The sequence below is a fragment of the Hyperolius riggenbachi genome, chromosome 3, assembly GCF_040937935.1.
Source record: "Hyperolius riggenbachi isolate aHypRig1 chromosome 3, aHypRig1.pri, whole genome shotgun sequence".
Classification (NCBI taxonomy): Eukaryota; Metazoa; Chordata; class Amphibia; order Anura; family Hyperoliidae; genus Hyperolius; species Hyperolius riggenbachi.
Window position 1 is genome coordinate 77,906,500 of NC_090648.1, and position 25,378 is coordinate 77,931,877.

Consider the following 25,378-nt stretch of genomic DNA (forward strand, 5'->3'; position numbering starts at 1 on the left):
CAGGGGCGGCGGGGAAGTGGAGCCCTGCAGGACGGCCTCACCCACAGAGGCGGCGGTCCATTTAAGGGCATGGGCGGAGCGATCGCGTCATCCGTGACGCGATCCTCCGCCGGCGCCTGTCACCGCTCGCTCGCCGCAACATCCCGCCGGCTATACGGAAGCGCCGGCGGGATGTTAACCCCGCGATCGCCGCATACAAAGTGTATAATACACTTTGTAATGTTTACAAAGTGTATTATACAGGCTGCCTCCTGCCCTGGTGGTCCCAGTGTCCGAGGGACCACCAGGGCAGGCTGCAGCCACCCTAGTCTGCACCAAGCACACTGATTTTCTCCCCCCCCCGCCCCAGATCGCCCACAGCACCCATCAGACCCCCCCCTGCCCACCCCCCAGACCCCTGTTTGCACCCAATCACCCCCCTAATCACCCATCAATCACTCCCTGTCACTATCTGTCAACGCTATTTTTTTTTTTATCCCCCCCCCTGCTCCCTGCCCCCTCCTGATCACCCCCCACCCCTCAGATTCTCCCCAGACCCCCCCCCCCCCAGACCACCCCCCCCGTTTACTGTATGCATCTATCCCCCTGATCACCTGTCAATCACCCGTCAATCACCCCCTGTCACTGCCACCCATCAATCAGCCCCTAACCTGCCCCTTGCGGGCAGTCTGATCACCCCCCCACACCAATAGATCGCCCACAGATCCGACATCAGATCACCTCCCAAATCCATTGTTTACATCTATTCTCTCCTCTAAACACCCACTAATTACCCATCAATCACCCCCTATCACCACTTGTCACTTTTACCTATCAGATCAGACCCTAATCTGCCCCTTGCGGGCACCCAATCACCCGCCCACACGCTCAGATTGCCCTCTGACCCCCCCTTATCAATTCACCAGTGCATTAATTACATCTGTTCTTCCCTGTAATAACCCACTGATCACCTGTCAATCACCTGCCAATCACCTATCACCCATCAATCACCCCCTGTCACTGCCACCCATCAATCAGCCCCTAACCTGCCCCTTGCGGGCAATCTGATCACCCACCCACACCATTAGATCACCCGCAAACCCGCCGTCAGATTACCTCCCAAATGTATCGTTTACATCTGTTATCTTCTCTAAACACCCACTAATTACCCATCAATCACCCCCTATCACCACCTGTCACTGTTACCTATCAGATCAGACCCTAATCTGCCCCTTGCGGGCACCCAATCACCCGCCCACACGCTCAGATTGCCCTCTGACCCCCCCTTATCAATTCACCAGTGCATTAATTACATCTGTCCTTCCCTGTAATAACCCACTGATCACCTGTCAATCACCTGCCAATCACCTATCACCCATCAATCACCCCCTGTCACTGCCACCCAACAATCAGCCCCTAACCTGCCCCTTGCGGGCAATCTGATCACCCACCCACACCAATAGATCGCCCGCAGATCCGACATCAGATCACCACCCAAGCGCAGTGTTTCCATCTATTCTCTCCTCTAAACACCCACTAATTACCCATCAATCACCCATCAATCACTCCCTATCACCACCTGTCACTGTTACCTATCAGATCAGACCCTAATCTGCCCCTTGCGGGCACCCAATCGACCGCCTACACGCTCAGATTGCCCTCAGACCCCCCCTTATCAATTCGCCAGTGCAATATTTACATCTGTTCTCCCCTGTAATAACCCACTGATTACCTGTCAATCACCTATCAATCACCCATCAATCACCCCCTGTCACTGCCACCCATCAATCACCCCCTGTCACTGCCACCCATCAATCACCCGCTGTCACTGCCACCCATCAATCAGCCCCTAACCTGCCCCTTGCGGGCAAACTGATCACCCACCCACACCAATAGATCGCCCGCAGATCCGACATCAGATCACCACCCAAGCGCAGTGTTTCCATCTATTCTCTACCCTAAACACCCACTAATTACCCATCAATCACCCCCTGTCACTGCTACCTATCAGATTAGACCCCTATCTGCCCCTAGGGCACTCAATCACCCGCCCACACCCTCAGAATGCCCTCAGACCCCAGCCCTGATCACCTCGCCAGTGCATTGCTTGCATCCATTCCCCCCTCTAATCACACCTTGAGACACCCATCAATCACCTCCTGTCACCCCCTAGCACACCTACCCATCAGATCAGGCCCCAATTTGCCCCGTGTGGGCTCCTGATCACTCGGCCAAACCCTCAGACCCCCTTCCGATCACCTCCCCAGTGCATGGATTGCATCTATTTTCCCCTCTAACCACCCCCTGAGACACCCATCAATCACCTCCTGTCACCCCCCTAGCACTCCTATCCATCAGATCAGGCCCAATACAACCTGTCATCTAAAAGCCCACCCTGCTTATGACCGGTTCCACAAAATTCGCCCCCTCATAGACCACCTGTCATCAAAATTTGCAGATGCTTATACCCCTGAACAGTCATTTTGAGACATTTGGTTTCCAGACTACTCACGGTTTTGGGCCTGTAAAATGCCAGGGCGGTATAGGAACCCCACAAGTGACCCCATTTTAGAAAAAAAAGACACCCCAAGGTATTATGTTAGGTGTATGACGAGTTCATAGAAGATTTAATTTTTTGTCAAAAGTTAGCGGAAATTAATTTTTATTAGTTTTTTTTCACAAAGTGTCATTTTTCACTAACTTGTGACAAAAAATAAAATCTTCTATGAACTTGCCATACACCTAACGGAATACCTTGGGGTGTCTTCTTTCTAAAATGGGGTCACTTGTGGGGTTCCTATACTGCCCTGGCATTTTAGGGGCCCTAAACCGCGAGGAGTAGTCTAGAAAACAAATGCTTCAAAATGACCTGTGAATAGGACGTTGGGCCCCTTAGCGCACCTAGGCTGCAAAAAAGTGTCACACATGTGGTACCGCCGTACTCAGGAAAAGTAGTATAATGTGTTTTGGGGTGTATTTTTACACATACCCATGCTGGGTGGGAGAAATTTCTATGTAAATGGACAATTGTGTGTAAAAAAATCAAACAATTGTCATTTACAGAGATATTTCTCCCACTTAGCATGGGTATGTGTAAAAATACACCCCAAAACGCATTATACTACTTCTCCTGAGTACAGCGGTACCACATGTGTGGCACTTTTTTACACCCTAAGTACGCTAAGGGGCCCAAAGTCCAATGAGTACCTTTAGGATTTCACAGGTCATTTTGCGACATTTGGTTTCAAGACTACTCCTCACGGTTTAGGGCCCCTAAAATGCCAGGGCAGTATAGGAACCCCACAAATGACCCCATTCTAAAAAGAAGACACCCAAAGGTATTCCGTACGGAGTATGGTGAGTTCATAGAAGATTTTATTTTTTTGTCACAAGTTAGCGGAAAATGACACTTTGTGAAAAAAAACTATTAAAATCAATTTCCGCTAACTTGTGACAAAAAAATAAAAACTTCTATGAACTCACCATACTCCTAACGGAATACCTTGGGGTGTCTTCTTTCTAAAATGGGGTCATTAGTGGGGTTCCTATACTGCCCTGGCATTTTAGGGGCCCTAAACCGTGAGGAGTAGTCTTGAAACAAAAATGACCTGTGAAATCCTAAAGGTACTCATTGGACTTTGGGCCCCTTAGCGTACTTAGGGTGTAAAAAAGTGCCACACATGTGGTACCGCCGTACTCAGGAGAAGTAGTATAATGCGTTTTGGGGTGTATTTTTACACATACCCATGCTAAGTGGGAGAAATATCTCTGTAAATGACAATTGTTTGATTTTTTTACACACAATTGTCCATTTACATAGAAATTTCTCCCACCCAGCATGGGTATGTGTAAAAATACACCCCAAAACACATTGTACTACTTCTCCCGAGTATGGCGATACCACATGTGTGGCACTTTTTTGCACCCTAAGTGCGCTAAAGGGCCCAAAGTCCAATGAGTACCTTTTAGGATTTCACAGGTCATTTTGAGAAATTTCGTTTCAAGACTACTCCTCACGGTTTAGGGCCCCTAAAATGCCAGGGCAGTATAGGAACCCCACAAATGACCCCATTTTAGAAAGAAGACACCCCAAGGTATTCCGTTAGGAGTATGGTGAGTTCATAGAAGATTTTATTTTTTGTCAAAAGTTAGCGGAAATTGATTTTAATTGTGTTTTTTCACAAAGTGTCATTTTCCGCTAACTTGTGACAAAAAATAAAATCTTCTATGAACTCGCCATACTACTAACGGAATACCTTGGGGTGTCTTCTTTCTAAAATGGGGTCATTTGTGGGGTTCCTATACTGCCCTGGCATTTTAGGGGCCCTAAACCGTGAGGAGTAGTCTTGAAACGAAATTTCTCAAAATGACCTGTGAAATCCTAAAGGTACTCATTGGACTTTGGGCCCTTTAGCGCAGTTAGGGTGCAAAAAAGTGCCACACATGTGGTATCGCCGTACTCAGGAGAAGTAGTATAATGTGTTTTGTGGTGTATTTTTACACCTACCCATGCTGAGTGGGAGAAATATCTCTGTAAATGGACAATTGTGTGTAAAAAAAATTAACAAATTGTCATTTACAGAGATATTTCTCCCACCCAGCATGGGTATGTGTAAAAATACACCTCAAAACACATTATACTACTTCTCCTGAGTACGGCAATACCACATGTGTGGCACTTTTTTGCAGCCTAACTGCGCTAAGGGGTCCAAAGTCCAATGAGCACCTTTAGGCTTTACAGGGGTGCTTACAATTTAGCACCCCCCAAAATGTCAGGACAGTAAACACACCCCACAAATGATCCCATTTTGGAAAGTAGACCCTTCAAGGTATTCAGAGAGGGGCATGGTGAGTCCGTGGCAGATTTCATTTTTTTTTGTCGCAAGTTAGAAGAAATGGAAACTTTTTTTTTTTTTTCCTCACAAAGTGTCATTTTCCGCTTACTTGTGACAAAAAATAATATCTTCTATGAACTCACTATGCCTCTCAGTGAATACTTTGGGATGTCTTCTTTCCAAAATGGGGTCATTTGGGGGGTATTTATACTATCCTGGAATTCTAGCCCCTCATGAAACATGACAGGGGGTCAGAAAAGTCAGAGATGCTTGAAAATGGGAAAATTCACTTTTGGCACCATAGTTTGTAAACGCTATAACTTTTACCCAAACCAATAAATATACACTGAATGGGTTTTTTTTTATCAAAAACATGTTTGTCCACATTTTTCGCGCTGCATGTATACAGAAATTTTACTTTATTTGAAAAATGTCAGCACAGAAAGTTAAAAAAATCATTTTTTTGCCAAAATTCATGTCTTTTTTGATGAATATAATAAAAAGTAAAAATCGCAGGGGCAATCAAATAGCATCAAAAGAAAGCTTTATTAGTGACAAGAAAAGGAGCCAAAATTCATTTAGGTGGTAGGTTGTATGAGCGAGCAATAAACCGTGAAAGCTGCAGTGGTCTGAATGGAAAAAAAGTGGCCGGTCCTTAAGGGGTAGAAAGCCCTAGGTCCTCAAGTGGTTAAGGTGGGTTAGAGGAAGTGGATGTGAGCGCTTTGTTCACCACCTGGGGACTGTTTGAGCAGACAGCATTGGCTTACTGTCCCATTTAATAGATGCATGGGGGAAGGTGGGAATTTAATTGCTGAAGTGCAGGAGCTTTACTTCCTTGTCGGTAAATGTCTGATAAAATCAGAATGTGAGGAAGATGGCAGCAAGGAGCCAGAGCTCCCTTTCAAGTGGCTAAAATATCATGTGTAGCCCTAATTTAAAGCACTCCTGAATTGGGATTAAAAAAAAAAGTGGATTTGTCCTCCTGGTCCTTTCCTATGTGCCGCTGCCCCCTCAGAAAGAGATGCCATTGGAGCTCTAGCTACTGTGTATGTGTGGACGGTCTCTATTCACAGATTCTTCTGAGGGGCAATGACCATACTTTAAAGAGAATCTGTACTCTAAAATTCTTACAATAAAAATCATACCATTCTATTAATGATGTTCTCCTGGGCCCATCTGTGCTGTTTCTTCCACTCCCTGCTGCAATCCTGGCTTGTAATTGCCAGTTTTAGGTAGTGTTTACAAACAAGACATGGCTTCTAACCAGCTTGTGATAGGCTGAGAGGAGCTCAGTCTGTGACTCACACAGAGCCTGCAGGGGGTGTGGAGATGGTGTGTATAGCTTCTATCCTATCACAAGAAGAGCAGCATATTCCTGCCTGAGTGCCTGAGCCCGACAAAGCCCTCAGAGGAAAGATTAGATTATATAACAGAGATAATACAGCCAGTGTGCAACTAGGAAAGGCTGCAGTAAGACAGACCACATTAGTACAGGTATAGGAACTTATAGGATAGAAGAAATAAGGTTGAAAATGTTGTTAGTCTCTTTAAGCTTTCCAAGAGAAGAAAAAGTAAATTAAATGCCAAAAGAGATTGTACTTGAGTTATATTTTTGGGCACCCTAATTCATAAAGATCTACTTCTGTGGCACTGTGAAAACTCTGGCTGTGTCGTGCCCTCACTTTTCATGCCACAGAAATCTTGGAAACTTATGTGATGCTTACTAAAACGTTTGGTTTGGATATGCTAAGCTGTCAAGGTGAGGCGATTGTAGGATGGTTTTCCTTGGAAATCCACCGGTAATTAACGATATACAAGCAGTTCACTAGTGCACATGTGCAGGTAGGCCACACTTCAGAGGTCCCAGTGCAGGATCGAGAGGATGGGAAAAACCTCTTTAGGAGCCAGAATCCTTCCCCTCCCGAGGAGAGTACCCCCTAAAAGAGATTTTTGTTTTTATAGGTTAACTTTGCTTGCATTGCTTTTGTGAAATGGCCTAAAAGTGTCTAAGCATCCGGTCTTCACTCACGAAAAGAACAAACCTCGGTTTATGATGGGTTCTTATGACATAGCCGTGTCTGGGAGGTTTAGTTGCACTGTCAATTTTCACTGCTTGCTATTACACAATGTTAACAAGCTAGAGCTCTGAGCCAAGGATGATCATTTTAGGCTGCGTATTCGATGCTTACTCACATGTCTCTGCCCCCAACTTCTTGGCAGCCTCATTAGTTGGCTGCTTATCCCTAACTACTCTCTGTAGACCAAGATGCCTGGGTTAATGCAAACATCTGTGAAGTTCTTCCATGTAAATTGTATTCAGCACTGTATTTATTATGCCACGTTGATGATCTGGCTCTTATTCATCTGCCGTTTTACACTTCTTCCTTTTTTTTAAGAACTGGTTTTGTTGCAATAACCGAAATCACAATAAAAGTTTGGTGTATGTACCAGTAACCACTGTATGCATTTTTTTTTGTCTTACTAATGTTAAAATAAAATCAGCAAGTGGAACCAGAAGTTTCCCATATCTTTGTTTCTTAAAGTGAACCCAAAGTCAAAATAAACTTATGAGAGAATGCATTATGTGTAGCATGGATGATAAATAGAACATTATGTAATATAGAAAAAAAATCTTATTTTTATTCTGTTTTTCAGCCTGTCATGGCTAGTCATTCATACTGTTTCAGCTGAAAAAGAGACAGACATAACATTCCTACACTAAAACCTTATTCTTATATCTTCTTCCTGAAAGATAAAATGCTTTTAACCTCTATTCATTTTTCAGGAAATTAGACACGCTGTTCAAGTTCTTTTGCATAGATAACTCAAGTTTTTAAACTTTTGCTGTACTGGAAAACCGAAAGAGATTTCAGATAATTTCTTAGTAGGGCTAGTGCTATATGTGTATATGTTTCTCATGTCACCTCATGTATGCTTTATCCAGTTCACCCTACGGGAGTTTTTACCTCATTGACTGAAGCAATTTTCCCTTGTCAGCGCTCCTCCCATTCATTCGCCAATAACTTTATCACTACTCATCACACGTAAATGATCTTTTTTTTTTTTTTTTTGCCACAAATTAAACTTCCTGTGGGCAATACTTTTTTTTTTTTTTCAGTAATTACTTTATTTTCTATGCATTTTATAGACAAAAAAAAAAACTTTCTCCAATTCCATCCCCTATAGTTTTAAAATAAGCAATGCTACTATAAATAAAACCCACCCCAGTGTTCTCCCCAGAAATATTTTCCAGCCGGGTGGCATGGAAAAGTAGCCGGGTGGTGAAGTAAGGTCACACTGTTTGCTACTGGGTGAGGAAGTAAACTAATACTGAGGGAAGAGGGAGAGTTACGCTGGGTCAGGAGAGGTTGGCACCAAGCTGGGTGGAGAGGGGGACATCTCTTTTGGGAAGAGTTACATTGTGAAAGCTCCCACAATGCTGCAGGCAGCACATTCGCGATTTTAAAGAAATCACAACTGCAGTATTGCTACCATAAAGTATAGAAAACGAAGAAGGTCCGCACGATGCTCCTAAGATCCTTTGTCTTTATTTATGGACGTATCCTTGCAGTGTTTAAATGGGAAATGGGGTATATTTTAAGTGTTGTAAATTCTCAATACTTGAACAGTTCGGAATAAAATTCGATATTTTTTTTATACAGTCTTCACTTTTTTAAACATCTGCTTGGTAACGGGGGGGAGGGAATAATATATATTTTTTTTTTTTTTATTATTATTAAAAATATGTGGTGTGTGCCATTTTAACTTTTTGCCACTAGACGGTGATAGGAGCACTACGATTACACACAGCCTTGCTTCCCTTCCCCAACTGCCAACATGGAAAACCACCAGGGCGCGCACCGCCGCTTAAACACTGGACGCGGATATGCGTCCAGATACACTTGAGCAGCACCTATCTGGACGAACATACTCGTCCAGATAGGCTGAAATGCTTAAAAACCGAAAATACACTGCTCAAAAAATAAAGGGAACTTAAAATCTGAATATATGGAATATTCTTATTAAATAATTTTGTTCTTTACATAGTTTAATGTGCTGGCAACAAAATCACACAAAAATGATCGATGGAAATCAAATTTATCAACCCATGGAGGTCTGGATTTGGAGTTAAACTCAAAATTAAAGTGGAAAAAAACACTACAGGCTAATTCAACTTTGATGTAATATCCTTAACACAAGAAAAATGAGGCTCTGTAGTGTATGTGGCATTCACATGCATGGATGACCTCCCTACAATGTCTGGGCATGCTCCTAATGAGGTTGCTGATGATCTCCTGAGTGATCTCTCAGATCTGAACTAAAGCAGGTCTCCTGGACAGTCTGTGGTGTAACATGGCCTTGGCAGATGGAGCGAGACAATATGTCCCGGATGTGCTCAATTGGATTCAGGTCTGGGGAACGGAGAGGCTAGTCCATAGTATCAATGCCTTCGTCTTGCAGGAACTGCTGACACACTCCAGCCACAAGAGGTCTAGCATTTTTTTGCATAAGGAGGTACCCAGGGCCAACTGCATCGGCATATGGTCTCACAAGGGGCCTGAGGATCTCATCTCGGGAACCTAAGGGCAGGAGAGCTACCTCTGGCGAGCACATGGAAGGCTATGCGGCCCCTTAATAAAAAGCCACCCCACAGCATTACTGACCCACAGCCAAACAGGGCATGCTAGAGGATGCTGCAGGCAGCAGAACATTCTCCATGGCGTCTCCAGATGTACTGACCTGTCTCCTGGTAGCGCCTCCATGCTCTGGGCACTACGCTGACAGACACAACAAACCATGCCAGAGCTCGCATTGATGAGCCATCCTGGATGAGCTGCATTACCCGAGCCACTTGTGTAGGTTGTAGACTCCATCTCGTGCTGCTACTATAGTGAAAGCACCGCTAGCATTCAAAAGTGACCAAAACATCAGTGAGAAAGCATAGGAACTGAGAAGTGGTCTGTGGTCACCACCTGCAGAACCACTTCTTTATTGGGGATGTCTTGTTAATTGTCTATAATTTCCACCTGTTGTCTATTCCATTTGCACAACAGCATGTGAAATTGATTGTCAATCAGTCTTGCTACCTAAGTGGACAGTGTGATTTCACAGAAGTGTGATTGACTTGGAGTTATATTGTGTTAAGTGTTCCCCTTTTGAGCAGTGTTTATAAGGTAGATATTATGTGACCTATTTCGTTTTTGACACCAAAAGACCTAATGAGATATTTATGTGGTTGGGTGTAGTTTTTGCTGCTGCTTACATATTGTGGCTCCTATATATTAAAAGTAGAAGATGGTGTCTACTTACGACAGTCCTAAGCTTCAATACACTAACGCCTGCTACACATCCAATTTTACCACTTCCATGTAGTATAAGAGCTTACCTACACAATCTTCTAGCCTGGAAAGGTGCCAGAAGTGAAATGTAGGTTAAAATCGAATAATGTGCTCCTGTGTCTGCTTTAGATTATGCCCCTGGCTTGCTCCAATGTCATTCTGGTTCTCTGTTTATCTCATTTCTGTCATTGGACTGCAGAGCAGAATAGCTTTGGCCCGGAAGGCCCTCTGTCTTCAGCCATGCCCCAGCAGCACAAACATGGCTGTAACTAACATATTTTTACTGAGCATTCCTGAGGTTATAAACAATGCACACCTAGTAAAACTGACCACTCGTGTAAGTAGGAAAGAAGGCGTGCAGAAGCAGTTATTTTTACTGGCCATGCACAGGTTGCAAACTCTCGTATGCTCGTTCATGGCCTTAGACCTATTAGACCATTCTGTGTGAGGATGTGGAGAAGGAAAAATATTAGATCTGCAAGCAAATTTTAAAACTGCTTGCACTTTAAAGTAATTCAGTAACTTAAAATCAGGGATGGTCGTAGTCAGCCAACTTCGCTACGCTGGAACTACGCGTAGTTTTATGAAATTATGCTTCGCCAAAGTACGGCTTCGAAATCAAATATTTGCTTTGTATGCATTTCGTAGACTATGCGTTAAAATATGCAATTATGCGTAGTGCGAAGCGTAATGTATGCGGATGCTTATGCCCGTATGCAGAAAATTTTACGCATTAATTGCTCTTTAAATGGTTATACCTGGACCTCTTCTATGCGTGCATTCCCCTTTCAAATGCGTAAATTTGTAAGCATACAATCGCACGTGGAAAATTAGACGCGAGTAACGCATTCACTACGCAATAAACATGTTAACTACGCATGGTGGGCGTAAGCTATGCGTAGCGGTACTTCGCTACGCGTAAATTCGTACGCATAGTTTTGAAACTTCACCTATGAACTACGATGCGTAAATTCGCACTGGCGTAGTTTCTGCTCATCCCTGCTTAAAATATGAAGTACAACTGACATATTAACTGTGCTAAAACAAGTCAGTGAGATGTGCATAAAGCCTTTTCATTCGCCTGACCTCTAAAAACAGGGCAAGCCATTTGTAAATGGCAGCTCTCAATTCTGAAGCTTGTTATTTGGATATTGTGCATGATGGGATTGATGGCTCCCAGCCCGCTCAAAGGAATGGAAAAGCGGTAAGGCTTTGTTCACATCTAAAATCGAAATCGCTGACGGCATTTTCTTCCCCCCCCCCCCCCTCCTGGCGCTCCACTGCACACTACGATTTTGTGCAAAGCGGTTTTGTAAATGCTTTTGCAGAGCGATTCTGTTTTTTCACTTCCTGACGTCAGTCAGGAAGTGAACGCTTTGACCCGTAAATGAATAAATACTATGTATTTATTCTCAAAAACGCGAACGCAATCGCTGGATTTAAAAAAAAATAAAACCTATTTGTGAGCATTTTTCCTATACCTTCTATTAGCAAAATCGCCCCGAAAATGGTATATGCAGCACTTCTCGGAACGGAAAGCAGACGAAATGCGCTGATATGAACTATCCCATAAGGATTCATTGCACAAGCGTTTTTAGGGCATTTATCAAAGTTGCTGGCACTCAAAATAAGCGCAAAACGCCCTAGGTGTGAACAAGCCCTCAGTATGAATAGTCTACTAATATGATTCTGAGGACTTATGGTAAATAATATTGTAAAGGTTTGGGTGGAATGTACCCACAAATAACATAACAGTAAGTCTCTAGTGGGACAATTTGTGACCAATTTTTCAGGTAAGTGTCATTGGTCGGGAATACAAAAGCAATCTACTCACACCCAGGGTGGCTTTTCTTCTGACATGTTTTGTTGCAAGCAACTATCTGGGTTCCTGTTTCTGAAACATGACATTGATCTTTCCTTTGCACTTAGTGCGATATGTGCACAATCGCTCATTATTTATCAGCACATTCGATCATAGGACAACCATTAAAACTAATGTTTTGTTGATTGTTTGTAGAGGAATTTCCCTTCAGTGGCTAAAATATCTCATTGGAAGTAAACAGGGGTATGTATGCACTAGACCTGTGATCTGCAAACTTGGCTCTCCAGCTGTTAAGGAACTACAAGTCCCACAATGCATTTGCCTTTATGAATCATGACTGTGGCTGTCAGACTCCTGCAATGCATTGTGGGACTACTAGACCTTTGGCAGGATGAACCCCCAATAGTGGTTAGGCAGAATGACCTCCAAAAAACATTGACCCACAAATAACAACATATTTAGGCAGCATGGCTTCCAGGGTCTCCTCCATTCTGCCTGGGCACTGTTTGAGTCACTGAGCTTCAGCACAATCCCACTCAGTTTGGGGCTTCTTCTTCTCCCTCACACCAGTTTGCTGTTCCTATGACTTTGGAACTTTTATGATTTTCAGTCTGGCCTGCATATTGGGGAAGAGTGGCCAACATGGTCAATCAGCGAGATGAAATAATTCTAAGATGCTAATGCTAATTTTATGCAGCTTGAAAATGGTTTAATCCAATCCCACCTCAGCTTCATTAGATTGGTTCCATTTCAAGCTGCATTAGTGTAAACATTTTGCATAATTGAATCAGACATTCTGTCCTCATTCACTATTTACTTTCTAGAATGGCCTAACCTACTGGATATAGGAAGTTATACCTATAGCTCTACATCACTTTGCTCCTACCTTATGTTATCCATATGGAGGAAGTACCGCTTTTCTCTCGGCCTCCACGCCCAGCCATTCTTACTCACAGATCTGAGAGATAATCCCGATTGTATGCCTGGGTTAATTTAGAATATCCAGTGGTTTGAAAAACAACAGTTGACTCACTTGAGGCATTATGTTCAAGATAGGCTGACTCCCAGGCAGTCCTTTATCAATAAATTAAACCCTAACCTCTCAACTATTTAAATTAACACAAATCTATCATTTTTGGGCTACGAAGCTACAACTGTGTCTGATCTAAATTATTCTGAGTGATGGTGCAAAAATAGTCCTCTAGAAGGTGATATGTTATCGATATTACGATTAAAGCGGAATATAACCCTGCATTTCAACTTTGCTCTAAAACATTATTTACAGTATATTATATGCAACCAGCATTTTTTTTTACTAGACCAGCATTGGAAGGGTTACACAGGGCTTTAAAGTTCCTGGAGATTTCTGCAGACGCATCCGTAGCTGAAATAGATACATTTTGTTTACATAAATGTATCCAAGTGTTGAATGTTACACACTTTGGCTGTCCTCCAGCTCAGTCAGAGAGAGTGAGTCACATTCAACACTTAGTTACATTTTGTTTACATAAATGTATCTATCTGAGCTTCGGATGCGTCTGCAGAAATCTCCAGGAACTTTAAACCTCTGTGTAACCCTTCCAATGCTGCTCTAGTAAAAAAAAAAAAAATGATGGTTGCATATAATATACTGTAAATAATGTTTTAGAGAAAAGTTGAAATGCAGGGTTATATTCCGCTTTAATAAGAAATATGCTATGGGACCAGTCCTGACTGCCTGGGAGTCCGACCTTTCTGATGCTCATACATCCTCGGGTTGGTCGCTTTGCTTTTAAAGAGACTCTGTAACGACAAAAAGATCCCCTGGGGGGTACTCACCTCGGGTGGGGGAAGCCTCAGGATCCTAATGAGGCTTCCCACGCCGTCCTCTGTCCCACGGAGGTCTCGCTGCAGCCCTCCGAACAGCCGGCGACTGTGCCGACTGTTCAATTCAATATTTACCTTTGCAGGCTCCAGCGGGGGCGCTGTGGCTGCTTTCGCTCCGAAGGAGGCGGAAATACCCGATCTCAGTCGGGTCCGCTCTACTGCGCAGGCGCCGGAGACTTGCGCCTGCGCAGTAGAGCGGACCCGACTGAGATCGGGTATTTCCGCCTCCTTCGGAGCGAAAGCAGCCAGAGCGCCTGCGCAGGAGCCTGCAAAGGTAAATATTACGTCACCGCTGTACGGAGGGCTACAGCGAGACCCCCGAGGGACGGCAGACGGCGTGGGAAGCCTCATTAGGATCCTGAGGCTTCCCCCATCCGAGGTGAGTACCCCCCAGGGGACGTTTTAACGTTACAGATTCTCTTTAACCTCCTTGCCGGTTATCCCGAGCTCAGCTCGGGGTAACCTGCGCAGGAGGATATCTCAGGCCCCGCTGGGCCGATTTGCATAATTTTTTTTTTGTTACAAGCAGCTAGCACTTTGCTAGCTGCTTGTAACTTCCGATCGCCGCCGATCCGCCGCAATCCGCCGCGCCGAGTCGCTCCCCCCCGCCCCAGAGCCCTGCGCTGCCTGGCCAATCAGTGCCAGGCAGCGTTGAGGGGCGGATCGGGATTCCCTATGACGTCCCGACGTCCATGACGTCGGTGACGTCATCCCGCCCCGTCGCCATGGCGACCGGGGAAGCCCTGCAGGAAATCCCGTTCTCAACGGGATTCCCTGCATACTCTGATCGCCGAAGGCGATCGGAGTGGGTGGGGGGATGCCGCCGCTTAGCGGCTATCATGTAGCGAGCCCTTGGCTCGCTACATGATTTAAAAAAAAAAAAAATTAAAAAAATGTGCGCCGCTGCCTCCTTGCCGGATTTTTTAGACCGGCAAGGAGGTTAAACCTTGATTTAGCTTTATTGTTCTACGGTAGAGAGAAATGTTAGACAATTGTATCGGAGTTACATGACTCCACATGCCGCAAAATCTCCTTTAATAACTCTATGCCATGTTTTAGGAGTTGCTGCCAGGCTTTCAAGAAGATTCTTTGTACCAAATTTGGTGGCAATGCTAACCTGGTGAGCTTAAGTACACTCCTATTAATTAAAGTGCACAAGAAACTACAAGAATAGTAGGCAGGAAAACACGATTACATATATGGACAATGCTGCGTTTGCTGCATTCCTAGATGTGAAAGCTTCAGAATGATTATTATTTCTGTGCTTTTCTTACAGAGGAGTTAATGTATCAATACAATTATTTGCATATCTAAAATTTAGGCACTTAAAACTTGAGGTGCTTTAGAATATATATATATATATATATATATATATATATTTTTTTTTTTTTTTTTTTTTTTTATAGTATCTTTTCATTTCCTTTTTGATATGTTTTCACCTGCAAAATGCTGAAAAGTTATTTTATAGTGATGAAAAATTATCTACTAGGAAAAACCGTTTGAATAAGGGTCACTGCATCTGATAAGCATGGGCAGCTTTAAGGTACATAAACACGTCGGATTTTTCCAAATGACCAATCGTTTGCATGTCAAATCAGGCGTGTGTACAAACGGTGTGTACAAGACTGGATTTGACCGATCCGCCAGGCAGGAGTGATAGCCAGTGACAGTGGTGTAACCGAGCAGACTAGGGGGACACCAAGGGACCTGGTAGACTGCAGGGGTCTGTAAAAAGCTCCAGGTACATCAAAGAAAATTGCTTTCCATCACTTGAGATTTCTTTTAAAGAGAATCTGTACTCTAAAATTCTTACAATAAAAAAGCATACCATTCTCTTCATTATGTTCTCCTGCCCCCGCCCTCCGTCCCCCGCCCGCCTGTGCTGTTTCTGCCACTCCCTGCTGCAATCCCTGCTTGTAATTAACAGGGTTAGGCAGTGTTTACAAACAGCTTATTGTGTGACTCATGCAGAGCTTGGAGAGGGTGTGTAAAGCTTCTGCCAATGACAAGCAGTGCTGCACATTCCACAAATTCCAGCCTCAGCTGACAGAGCCAACAGAGGAAAGAAGATAAGATTTATTACAGAGGCTGTGCAACTAGAAAATGCAGTAAGACAGACCACATTAGAACAGATATTGGAATGTATAGGATAGAAGAAATTAGGCTCAAAATTTTGTTAGAGTCTCTTTAAGGAATTTACATTGTTTCTATGAACGTAAGGTGCCCCTCTGATTCAAATCATCATGTATAATTTGGAGACATCAATATAATAATCTATTAGAGTAGAGTATCAAACCTTGGCACAGCACTTCCATGTTTCTCAGTCATAGATTCTTCATATTAATGCAGTCATCACTTGGTTAATGTTCAAAACAAGCCAAGAAGATAGACAGGAAACCAGAACTAGCATACGGCGTGAACACAGCAGATGTGATGTAAAAGTGAATGAACGCCTCCCTCCACACACCATAATGTGGCAGAGTCAAGCTGTGTGAAATTTTTGTGTTCACCTACTGAGCCATTATGTAAATTTTGCTCACAGTAAAACGATCGACACCTGGCGGGATATTGCTTCCTGTAAGTTACAGCTCACCATTGCTCTTTATAAGTGATTGCTGAAGCAGCTTTATACACGTAAAGTCCTAGGTCAGGTTTATGTTTTTAATGCATAGTGTGTGGAATATATCATAATTGTGATGCACAAAGTTTTGTCTTCTGCACAGAAACTTTTCTGCCTTAATATTTTTACTGACTGGACTTGCCTCGCCTCACTAGGTGTACAGTGCTAACTTTCTGTGACTGGACTGAAAAGCGGTCTATGTATCATCTGAGCTCCTCCCCCTATTCATTTATCACCTTTATGAGATAGGGTCAAGGTAAAAGGGGGTACCCATCCTTTGAGCACAGAGCTGAGACTACATGCTTGCCCTGTGCTGCTACTCAGAGATGAACTCTTTGTTGCCAGATTTGCAGCTACATCTGAATGAAACATCTTATCATGAATTCCTGTCTAGTTTTGGCCTGCACTGTGTGTAATAAAGAGATACCCTTCCCACACCTCTCTCCAGTGTGTTCATCAGAATATCAAATCACACCAGTGAGAAGTGGTTTATTATTGCAGATGGAATAGAGATTCACGTGGCGTTTATAAACAGACTGGGATGGTGTGGGAAGTGTCAAGTGCTTTATTACACACCGAGTAGAGTGAAACTGCAGATTTATAGCTGATCTAAGCTTATAGTGAACCCGAGGTGAGAGTAATATGGAGGCTGTCATATTTAATTCCTTTTAACCTCCTGGGCGATAATCGCGAGCTGAGCTCGGGGTAAGCCGGCGCGGAGGATTTCTTAGCCCCTGGTGGGCCATTTCCACACTTTTTGCTTTGTTACACGCAGCTAGCACTTTTCTAGCTGCATGTTCAAGCCGATCGCCGCCGCTCCACGCCAAATTCGCCGCTACCCACCGCGTTAGAGGGCCCCCCCCCCCGAGACCCCGTGCGCAGCCTGGCCAATCACCGCCAGGCTGCGCTAAGGGGTGGATCGGGACTTCCCAGGCACCATGACGTCGACGACGTCATCCCGATCGCCGCCATGGCGACGGGGGAAGCCAAACAGGAAATCCTGTTCTGAACGGGAATTCCTGTTTGCTCTGATCGCAGGAGGCGATCTGAAGGGGTGGGGGGATGCGGCTGCACAGAGGCTATCATTGACAACAAAGAGAAAGACTGGCACCAGATGAACTCCGCAGACTGCAGCACAGTAGGGGGTAGCAGGTTACTTGTGATGTGCCTCCGGATCAGTAGTACAATCAATCAGGTGTAAAAGTAGCAAAAAGTATCCGGGCACCAGCCACAGCAATGATGCTTAAGTGAACCTTTAATTCATCCCCATACAATTGACATACAAAGTGGCTATGGCCTGACAGCCGTTTTGCAGGGCAACCTGCTTTCTCAAAGGCAACCAAACAGTTTGGTTGCCTTTGAGAAAGCAGGTTGCCCTGCGAAACGGCTGTCAGGCCATAACCACTTTGTATGTCAATTGTATGGGGATGAATTAAAGGTTCACTTAACCTCCCTGGCATTCTATTAAAATCGCCAGGGAGGCTGCGGGAGGGTTTTTTTTTAATAAAAAAAAAAACTATTTCATGCAGCCAACTGAAAGCGATGAGCGGCCTTCCGTGTTTCGCTTACCTCGTCGCCATGGCGACGAGCGGAGTGACGTCATGGACGTCAGCCGACGTCCTGACGTCAGCCGCCTCCGATCCAGCCCTTAGCGCTGGCCGGAACTTTTTGTTCCGGCTACGCTGGGCTCAGGCGGCTGGGGGGACCCTCTTTCGCTGCTGCATGCGGCGGATCGCCGCGCTGCAGCGGCGATCAGGCAGCACACGCGGCTGGCAAAGTGCCGGCTGCGTGTGCTGCTTTTTATTTGAGCCAAATCGGCCCAGCAGGGCCTGAGCGGCAGGCTCCGGCGGTACTGGACGAGCTGAGCTCGTCCAGACCGCCCAGCAGGTTAAGCATCATTGCTGTGGCTGGTGCCCGGATACTTTTTGCTACTTTTACAACAGAGGCTATCATGTAGCTAGCGCTAGGCTAGCGCTAGTGCTGATCTGTTTGGCTGCAGTAGTGTCTGAAACACACCAGAAACAAGCATGCAGCTAACCTTGTCAGTTCTGACAATATTTTTAGAAACACTTGATCTGCATATGCTTGTCTTGTTCAGGGGCTATGGCTGAAAGTATTAGAGGCAGAAGATCAGCAGGGCAGCCAGGCAACTTGTATTGCTTAAAATGTACCTGAGGCCGAAGCTCGGGTACAAAATGAGATACTTACCTAAAGAGAGGGAAGCCTCAGGATCCTATCGAGGCTTCCCTCTGTATTCTGATGCCCCCCGTCGCTGAGCATAGCCCCTGGTAAGATTAGTGACAAGGCATTCTCGCTAATCATATCGGGTCCACACAGCTCCTTTTCCTGCAGCGTAGCCACGTAGTAGTCGTGCATTCTCAGTAAGCCAGTCCTGCTTGTGTACGAGCAGCTCTGTGCTACTAAGCATGCATGGACGGCGTGCGTGGCTGCTGCACGGCTGCACTCCTAACAGAGGAGTAGGGCAGCCCAGACCTGGAGGGGAGCTGTGCTCAGCGACGGGGGACATCGGAGTAGCGAGGGAAGGATCCGGAGGCTTCCCTCTCCTCAGGTAAGTATCGCATTTTCATCCCGAGCTTCGGCTTGGAATCACTTTAAAGGGCAACTGGAGCGAGAGAGAAATGCAGGTTCCATATTTATTTCCGTTTAAGCAATACCAGTTGTCTGGCTATCCTGCTGATCCTCTGTCTCTAATACTTTTAGCCATAACCCCTGAACAAGCATGCAGCAGATCAGGTGTTTCTGACATTATTGTCAGATATGAAAGATTAGCTTCATGCTTGTTTCTGGTGTTATTCAGACACTAATGCATCCTAATAGACCAGCAGGGCTGCCAGGCAACTGGTATTGTATAAAAGGAAATAAATATGGCAGCCTCCATATATTTCTCACTTGAGTTGTCCTTCAAAAGGAAATAAATATGGCAGCCTCCGTGTCACTCTCGCTTCAGGTTCTCTTTATGGACTAAGCATGTCCCCGCCTCCACCAATGCAGTCAGGAGATGTTTGATATCTTCTCTTAATGGTCAAAAGAAGTTATCCGAATTCCCAGTACATGTTTCAGTACTCTTGCTTCCTGTGAAGAGCACATACTGTGCTGCAATAATATGATTCACACTCTGAGAAGGACTTGTCAAATGCTGTAGTCTTACATAATTTGTGACATTTAATAATGCCAAAAAAAATCATGGATCCAACTTTCAAATTTCCCTTATGCGGTACAATTCTGCTGCCATTAAGATCTGTTCTACTTTATGAAAGTTTGACATTTCAGCTCATCAGGCATTCAAAACAGAACTACTGAAATGGGAAATAAAAAAGCAACAAACTGTACAATAGTGTGAACATTCATAGGCTTCCCTGCTGATTTCCCACTGTGTTTGCTTTCTCATAACATGCAATGTGTATGAGCAGTCCCAGTCTAACTTAGGGCTGGTGCACGTCAGAGCGGTTCTGTAGCTTGAGGTTTGAAAACTGCTTGGGTAATGTATTTCAATGGGCTGGTGCACACCAGAGCGGTTCGTTTTTTCCACAAATGCAAACTCGGGGGCTGCAGCATTTTTTAGATTTCTGAGGCGTTTCTGCTTCATTGTAAAGTATAGGAAAGTGGAAAACAGCTCTGATAAACGCTACATCAGAGCGGTTTTCCAGGCGTTTTTGTTACAGTAGCTGTTCAGTAACAGCTTTACTGTAATAATATATGAAATCTGATACACAAAAATGCTCTAAAAAATGCTAGGCATGTTTAAAAAATCTCTCTAAACATGACTAGAATCGCTCTGAAAATCTGCTTCAAAAACCCCTAGCGTTTTGTGGATCTGCTAGAGGTTTTTGGTGTGCACTGGACCTAGGCTATATGACTTTTTTTTCCTTTTTTTTTCACTCTAAAGGGTAATAATTCAGCCGCCAAATCAGTTTTTCTGCACTTTGCTTTCCAGCTGTAGTGTTAGGCTGTGTTCACACTACAAATCGCTAAACGCAAAAGCAAACGCTGAGCGTTTTCTGGCGCTTTTCTCAATAGTATTTTGAGCGTTTTTTTTAAAATCACAAATGCTTACAAAAAGCTTGTGCAGTGTGAACCAGGCCTAACTCACACTAACAACTAATTAGAGGTTGGCAAACTCTGTATTGCTGAAAAAAACATATCTACTATGTGCAGGAAGCAGATCTCAACTACAATAGTTCAAAATCACTAGCGTTTTGCAAAGTGATTTTCCTGCGATATTTCACTGTACGGGAAAGCAATTTTGGATCGATTGCATCTTGCGGTTCTTTTACATTGAAATGCAATTGATCCAAAATCAATAACAAATGCTGTATGCAGCAAAATCGCACATTGCTGGTGGTTGATAAGTGCGAACACTGCCATACACATTGCAGCACTTTTCAAAATGCTAGCGATCGCCAGCAATTGAAAAAGCTGCTGAAATGGCTAGTTAAATGAATAATGCCTTAAAGAGAACCCGAGGTGGGTTTGAAGAATATTATCTGCATACAGAGGCTGGATCTGCCTATACAGCCCAGCCTCTGTTGCTATCCCAAACCCCCCTAAGGTCCCCCTGCACTCTGCAATCCCTCATAAATTACAGCCACGCTGCTGACAAACAGCTTGTCAGAGCTGGCTGTGTTTATCTCTATAGTGTCAGTCTGCTGCTCTCCCCGCCTCCTGCAGAACTCCAGTCCCCGCCTGCATCCTTTCCCTCCCTGCTGATTGGAGGGAAGGGACGGGGGCAGGGACCGGAGCTATGCAGGAGGCGGGGGAGCAGCTGAGACTGACACTACAGATGTAAACACAGCCTCACAGCACGGCTGTGATTTATGAGGGATTGCAGAGTGCAGGGGGACCTTAGTGGGGTTTGGGATAGCAACAGAGGCTGGGCTGTTTAGGCAGATCCAGCCTCTGTATGCAGATAACATTCTTTAAACACACCTCGGGTTCTCTTTAAGCCTTCGGTAAATCAAGTAAAAGTGTTCGGTATTTATCTCCAGCTCTGACCAGCCGGCAACTTACAATCTCCATGCGGAAAAAGTTGACGGATGTAGCAAACAGCCAATAGGAAGAGCCACACAGTCCTGCTTCTCACCTCATTTGATCCAATGCACTGGCAGGCGGGACTTCAGAGGGACACAGCAGGAAAATAAGACATTTAAAAATGCTTTTCTGTATACTGATACACAGAAAAGCTACATCAACATAGCATACATGCACATCTAAAGGGATGCTGGGGATGCACTGGACAGGAAAAGCAAGGGCTCATGCACACCACTTGTGGGAAGACTCACAGCTTCCTGCCTGACCTGCTCCACAGCTGGGGAGACTTACAGAACAGGGCTTAGTAAATTGAAGCATGGTACCGAACTTCTACTGCATGCTGGAAATCTTGGTGAATTAAAAAAAATGTGTAAAATACTGAATACAGTATTTTACCAGCCTAAATTATTTTACTGAACTGCCCTTAGTGAACTGAGGCCAATGTGTAAAAGTTAGTCAATAAACTGTACATTTAGAGGGGGAGGACTTTTTAAATGGTTGATAAATTTTTGTTTCCTTAAAGTGACACTGAAGCGAAAAAAGGGGGGTAATTAATAGAACATTAATAGCAAAGAAAAGAGTATCATATTTTTATTTTCAGATTTATAGCATTTTTTTTTATAACATTGCCACATTCTGTCATCTTTGCAATTTACAAACCACACTCTGTATTTTCAACTATAATACAGAACAGAGCTAATGACCCTTTGAACTTCCCCACAGCAAAACCTTATCTAAATCTGTCTCTCACTGTTTTTTGATGTTTTAAGTGCTTCAGAAAACAGCACTGAAGCCTACCCAAGTTGGGTCGAACAGCTCAGAGAAGCTCTTTTGCATAGATAACTGAAGTTTCTTAACTCTTCCTGTACTGGAAAACAATTTGAGACTCTTCTTTGCAACTTATGTTCTATTTGTTAGCTGTACTCCACATACAATTCATTATATCATAAGTTTATTTTCACTTCAGGTTTGCTTTAAGAAAATCAAACTTCCATTCAATAACTCTATATATTTTCCCCCCATCCCCTGTAGCTGCAGGCAGTCCAGCGCTGGCTCCCCCGAAGCAGCCCGGAATAATGACTCGACAAGCTTGACAAGGCTTGATATATTTACCTTCCCTGGCTCCAGCGGGGGCGCTGTTGCAGCTCTCAACACGGAGATAGGCGGAAATAGCCAATCTCTGTCGGGTCCGCTCTACTATGCAGGCTCAGGAGACTTGCGCCTGTGCAGTAGAGCAGACCAACAACGATTGGCTATTTCCGCCTATCTCCGAGCGGAGAGCCGATACCGCGCCTGCGCTGGAGCCAGGAAGGTAAATATTTACATCCCCACTGTTCGGAGGGGCACAGCGACACCGCCGTGGGACACAGGAGGATGGGGGAAACCTCAATAGGATCCGGAGGCTTCCCCCACCCGAGGTGAGTACCCCCCAGGGGAACTTTTTTTAGTTACTGGTTTTCTTCAAAACTTATTTTTGTATTGAAGACATAGCATATTGACAGTGTACAAACAGTTCAATGAAAGACATGAAAAATCTTCTATGCCATATCACATTTTCAAAACAACAAAAAACAGGCCAGATAAAGTAGTCTCTGGTAAGAGATATAATAGAAAGCTACATACAATATAATCAATTTCTCATTCAATAGTCTTTGACTCTCTGTCTTTCGACAGACTCTGACCAAGCCAAATCATTTTTATACCGCTGTTACAGTAGTATTAGCTTTAAATAGTTGATGAAAAATTACACACTTGGTAATTATGATGCGAAACAGTCATACTGCTCATATACCCCTAAGGTATTTCAATAAGGTTATGTCAGCCAAGTTTTTAAGATGTCCAAGTACTCCAGTACACTTAATTGAGGCTGCTAATCCTCTTACATTCTACATTAACAGCATTATCTATTATCTGACAAGTGGCTAAATATCAGACATTTTAATAATCATTTACCTCTGGGAAAAGGGAATGTGCCAAAGCAATCGCTAGAATAAACCATACATATCCAAGAATACTTTGCTTTCTGCTTCCCCAATACAATACAAAGAAGGTTGTTCTTGACGGTTAGCAGTAACCTCAGAGGGCCAGATTTATCAAGAGTGTCTGAGACAAAATATTAGTAGGTTTTTAGAAATCCATGCAAAACAGTCTCAGGCATCTTAAGAAATCACTAGATAGTGCAGATTCCTTCTAAAACTGTTGTAAAATAGGAGGAGCTAGGAAGGTCTCTCAGACAGTGCAGTGTGTGAGGGGAATTGCTGTTGCTGAGGTAACCAACACACCTGCTGTGTTGATAGCAGCAGGCTCTGAGGAGGAATTCAGCTGGTGGGAGGAGCACATCACAAATCACGTATAGCCTGCACTCTGCAATGATGTCTAGCCAGCAGTTCTACATCTGTAGAACTGCTATCAAGCACTTCTTAATTTGCGCCAGTTTAGGGATGGATTTGCACTTTTCTTAACTGTAGTGCAGCTCTAGAAATTCATGCTAATTTGCCACTATTACCTAGGATTCAAGAAGGTTCTTATTATCACGCAGAACTGTTCTCCCTGCTGGTTAGAACAGATTAAGAAGAAAAAACTTTTGGTAATGCGTTGATAAATCTCCCCCAGAGAATCTAGAAATGAGAAAGTCCTGGAGTAGAGATGGCCTGAATTGTTCGCGGGTGAACCATTCCTGGCGAACCAACGGGTGTTCGTGTTCGCGACAGCAGGTGAACACATGACGTGCTCGATCCGCCCCCTAAACATCATCATGGAGCCAAAATTGAACCCATTCCCCCAGAGTCAGCAGGCATATGGCAGCCAATCAGGTATCCCTCCATCCTGGACCACACCCCCCACTATAAAACCACCAGCACGGCAGCCATTTTGCATTTTGCCTGTGTGCTGTGTGAAGCAGTTTAGGGAGAGAGCTTTGCTACAGATAAGGAAAGCAGTAAATAGGCCTGTGTTCTGTGCCCCTGGTGCAGTTTCTTACTGCTACAGTACCAATTCACCATCTGCATAACCCCAAGAACCCTTCTAAGGGCTGTGTTTTGTTCTGGTGCTGTTCAGTGTGTCCACACTGCACTTTAACTGTTGCAGACAGGTGCAGTAATTGCTTATTGCTACGGTAGTTCACCCAATTGCCCTTCTAAGGGCTGTTTTTCTTTTTCTTGCTATTGTTATGTTGCAGTTCTGTGCATCCAGTGCACACGACAGCTGTTGGAGACAGGTCTGCTGGTCCTAGTAGTGCACCGACCATAACCCAATAATCCATCACTACCACTACTGGCATCTAGTATCCACTACTCCCCTGCATAAGGCCTCACTGGCAGGGCCTATATTTTGAGATGATTGTTGCATATAGCATAAACCTATCTGTCCCCTGACCTGCGTGAAGTGACATTTGAAAGGAGTGGTATCTATTTAAGTTCATGTCAGATATCAGATGCTTTAGACTACTTCATTTCCTGGCGCCAGGACATATAATGGTTAATCAGAACACACAGACACAAGAGATGTGAGCACAAATTATGCTAAACTTTACTTCAGCTGCTTTCCTTATATGCTACTCAATACAGGGTTTTGCTCATGCGCAGTATATCATCATATGTCACCATAATTACAGAAAGTCATGTGATTTACGAGAAATAACACAGTTCAATGATCACGGGGAAAACATGTTATTTATGACATTACAGGTGTCCCCATTTGGGGTATTTATGGGTTTTCCCCAGAGAGAAGAATTTGGCTATTCTCTACCTCATGTAGCCAGCTCTTCCTGCACAGATGTGTGTGGGTGGCTGATTGTTCTATAGACACATTAATATCACACTGAATAGATACATGAGGCACAGACTTAGATACATGTATGCTTGTATAT

General features: G+C 44.2%; 1 protein-coding gene across 1 annotated transcript in view; it reads right to left on the bottom strand.

Moving 5' to 3' along the window:
* Window positions 1–23,513, bottom strand: part of LOC137562758 (lysozyme C-1-like) — a 115,475-nt gene extending 91,962 nt beyond the window's left edge. The window contains exon 1 of the mRNA XM_068274418.1: window positions 23,464–23,513. The gene's annotated coding sequence lies outside the window, so the exon portion shown is untranslated. The remainder of the gene's footprint in view (window positions 1–23,463) is intronic.
* Window positions 23,514–25,378: the final 1,865 nt, after the last annotated feature.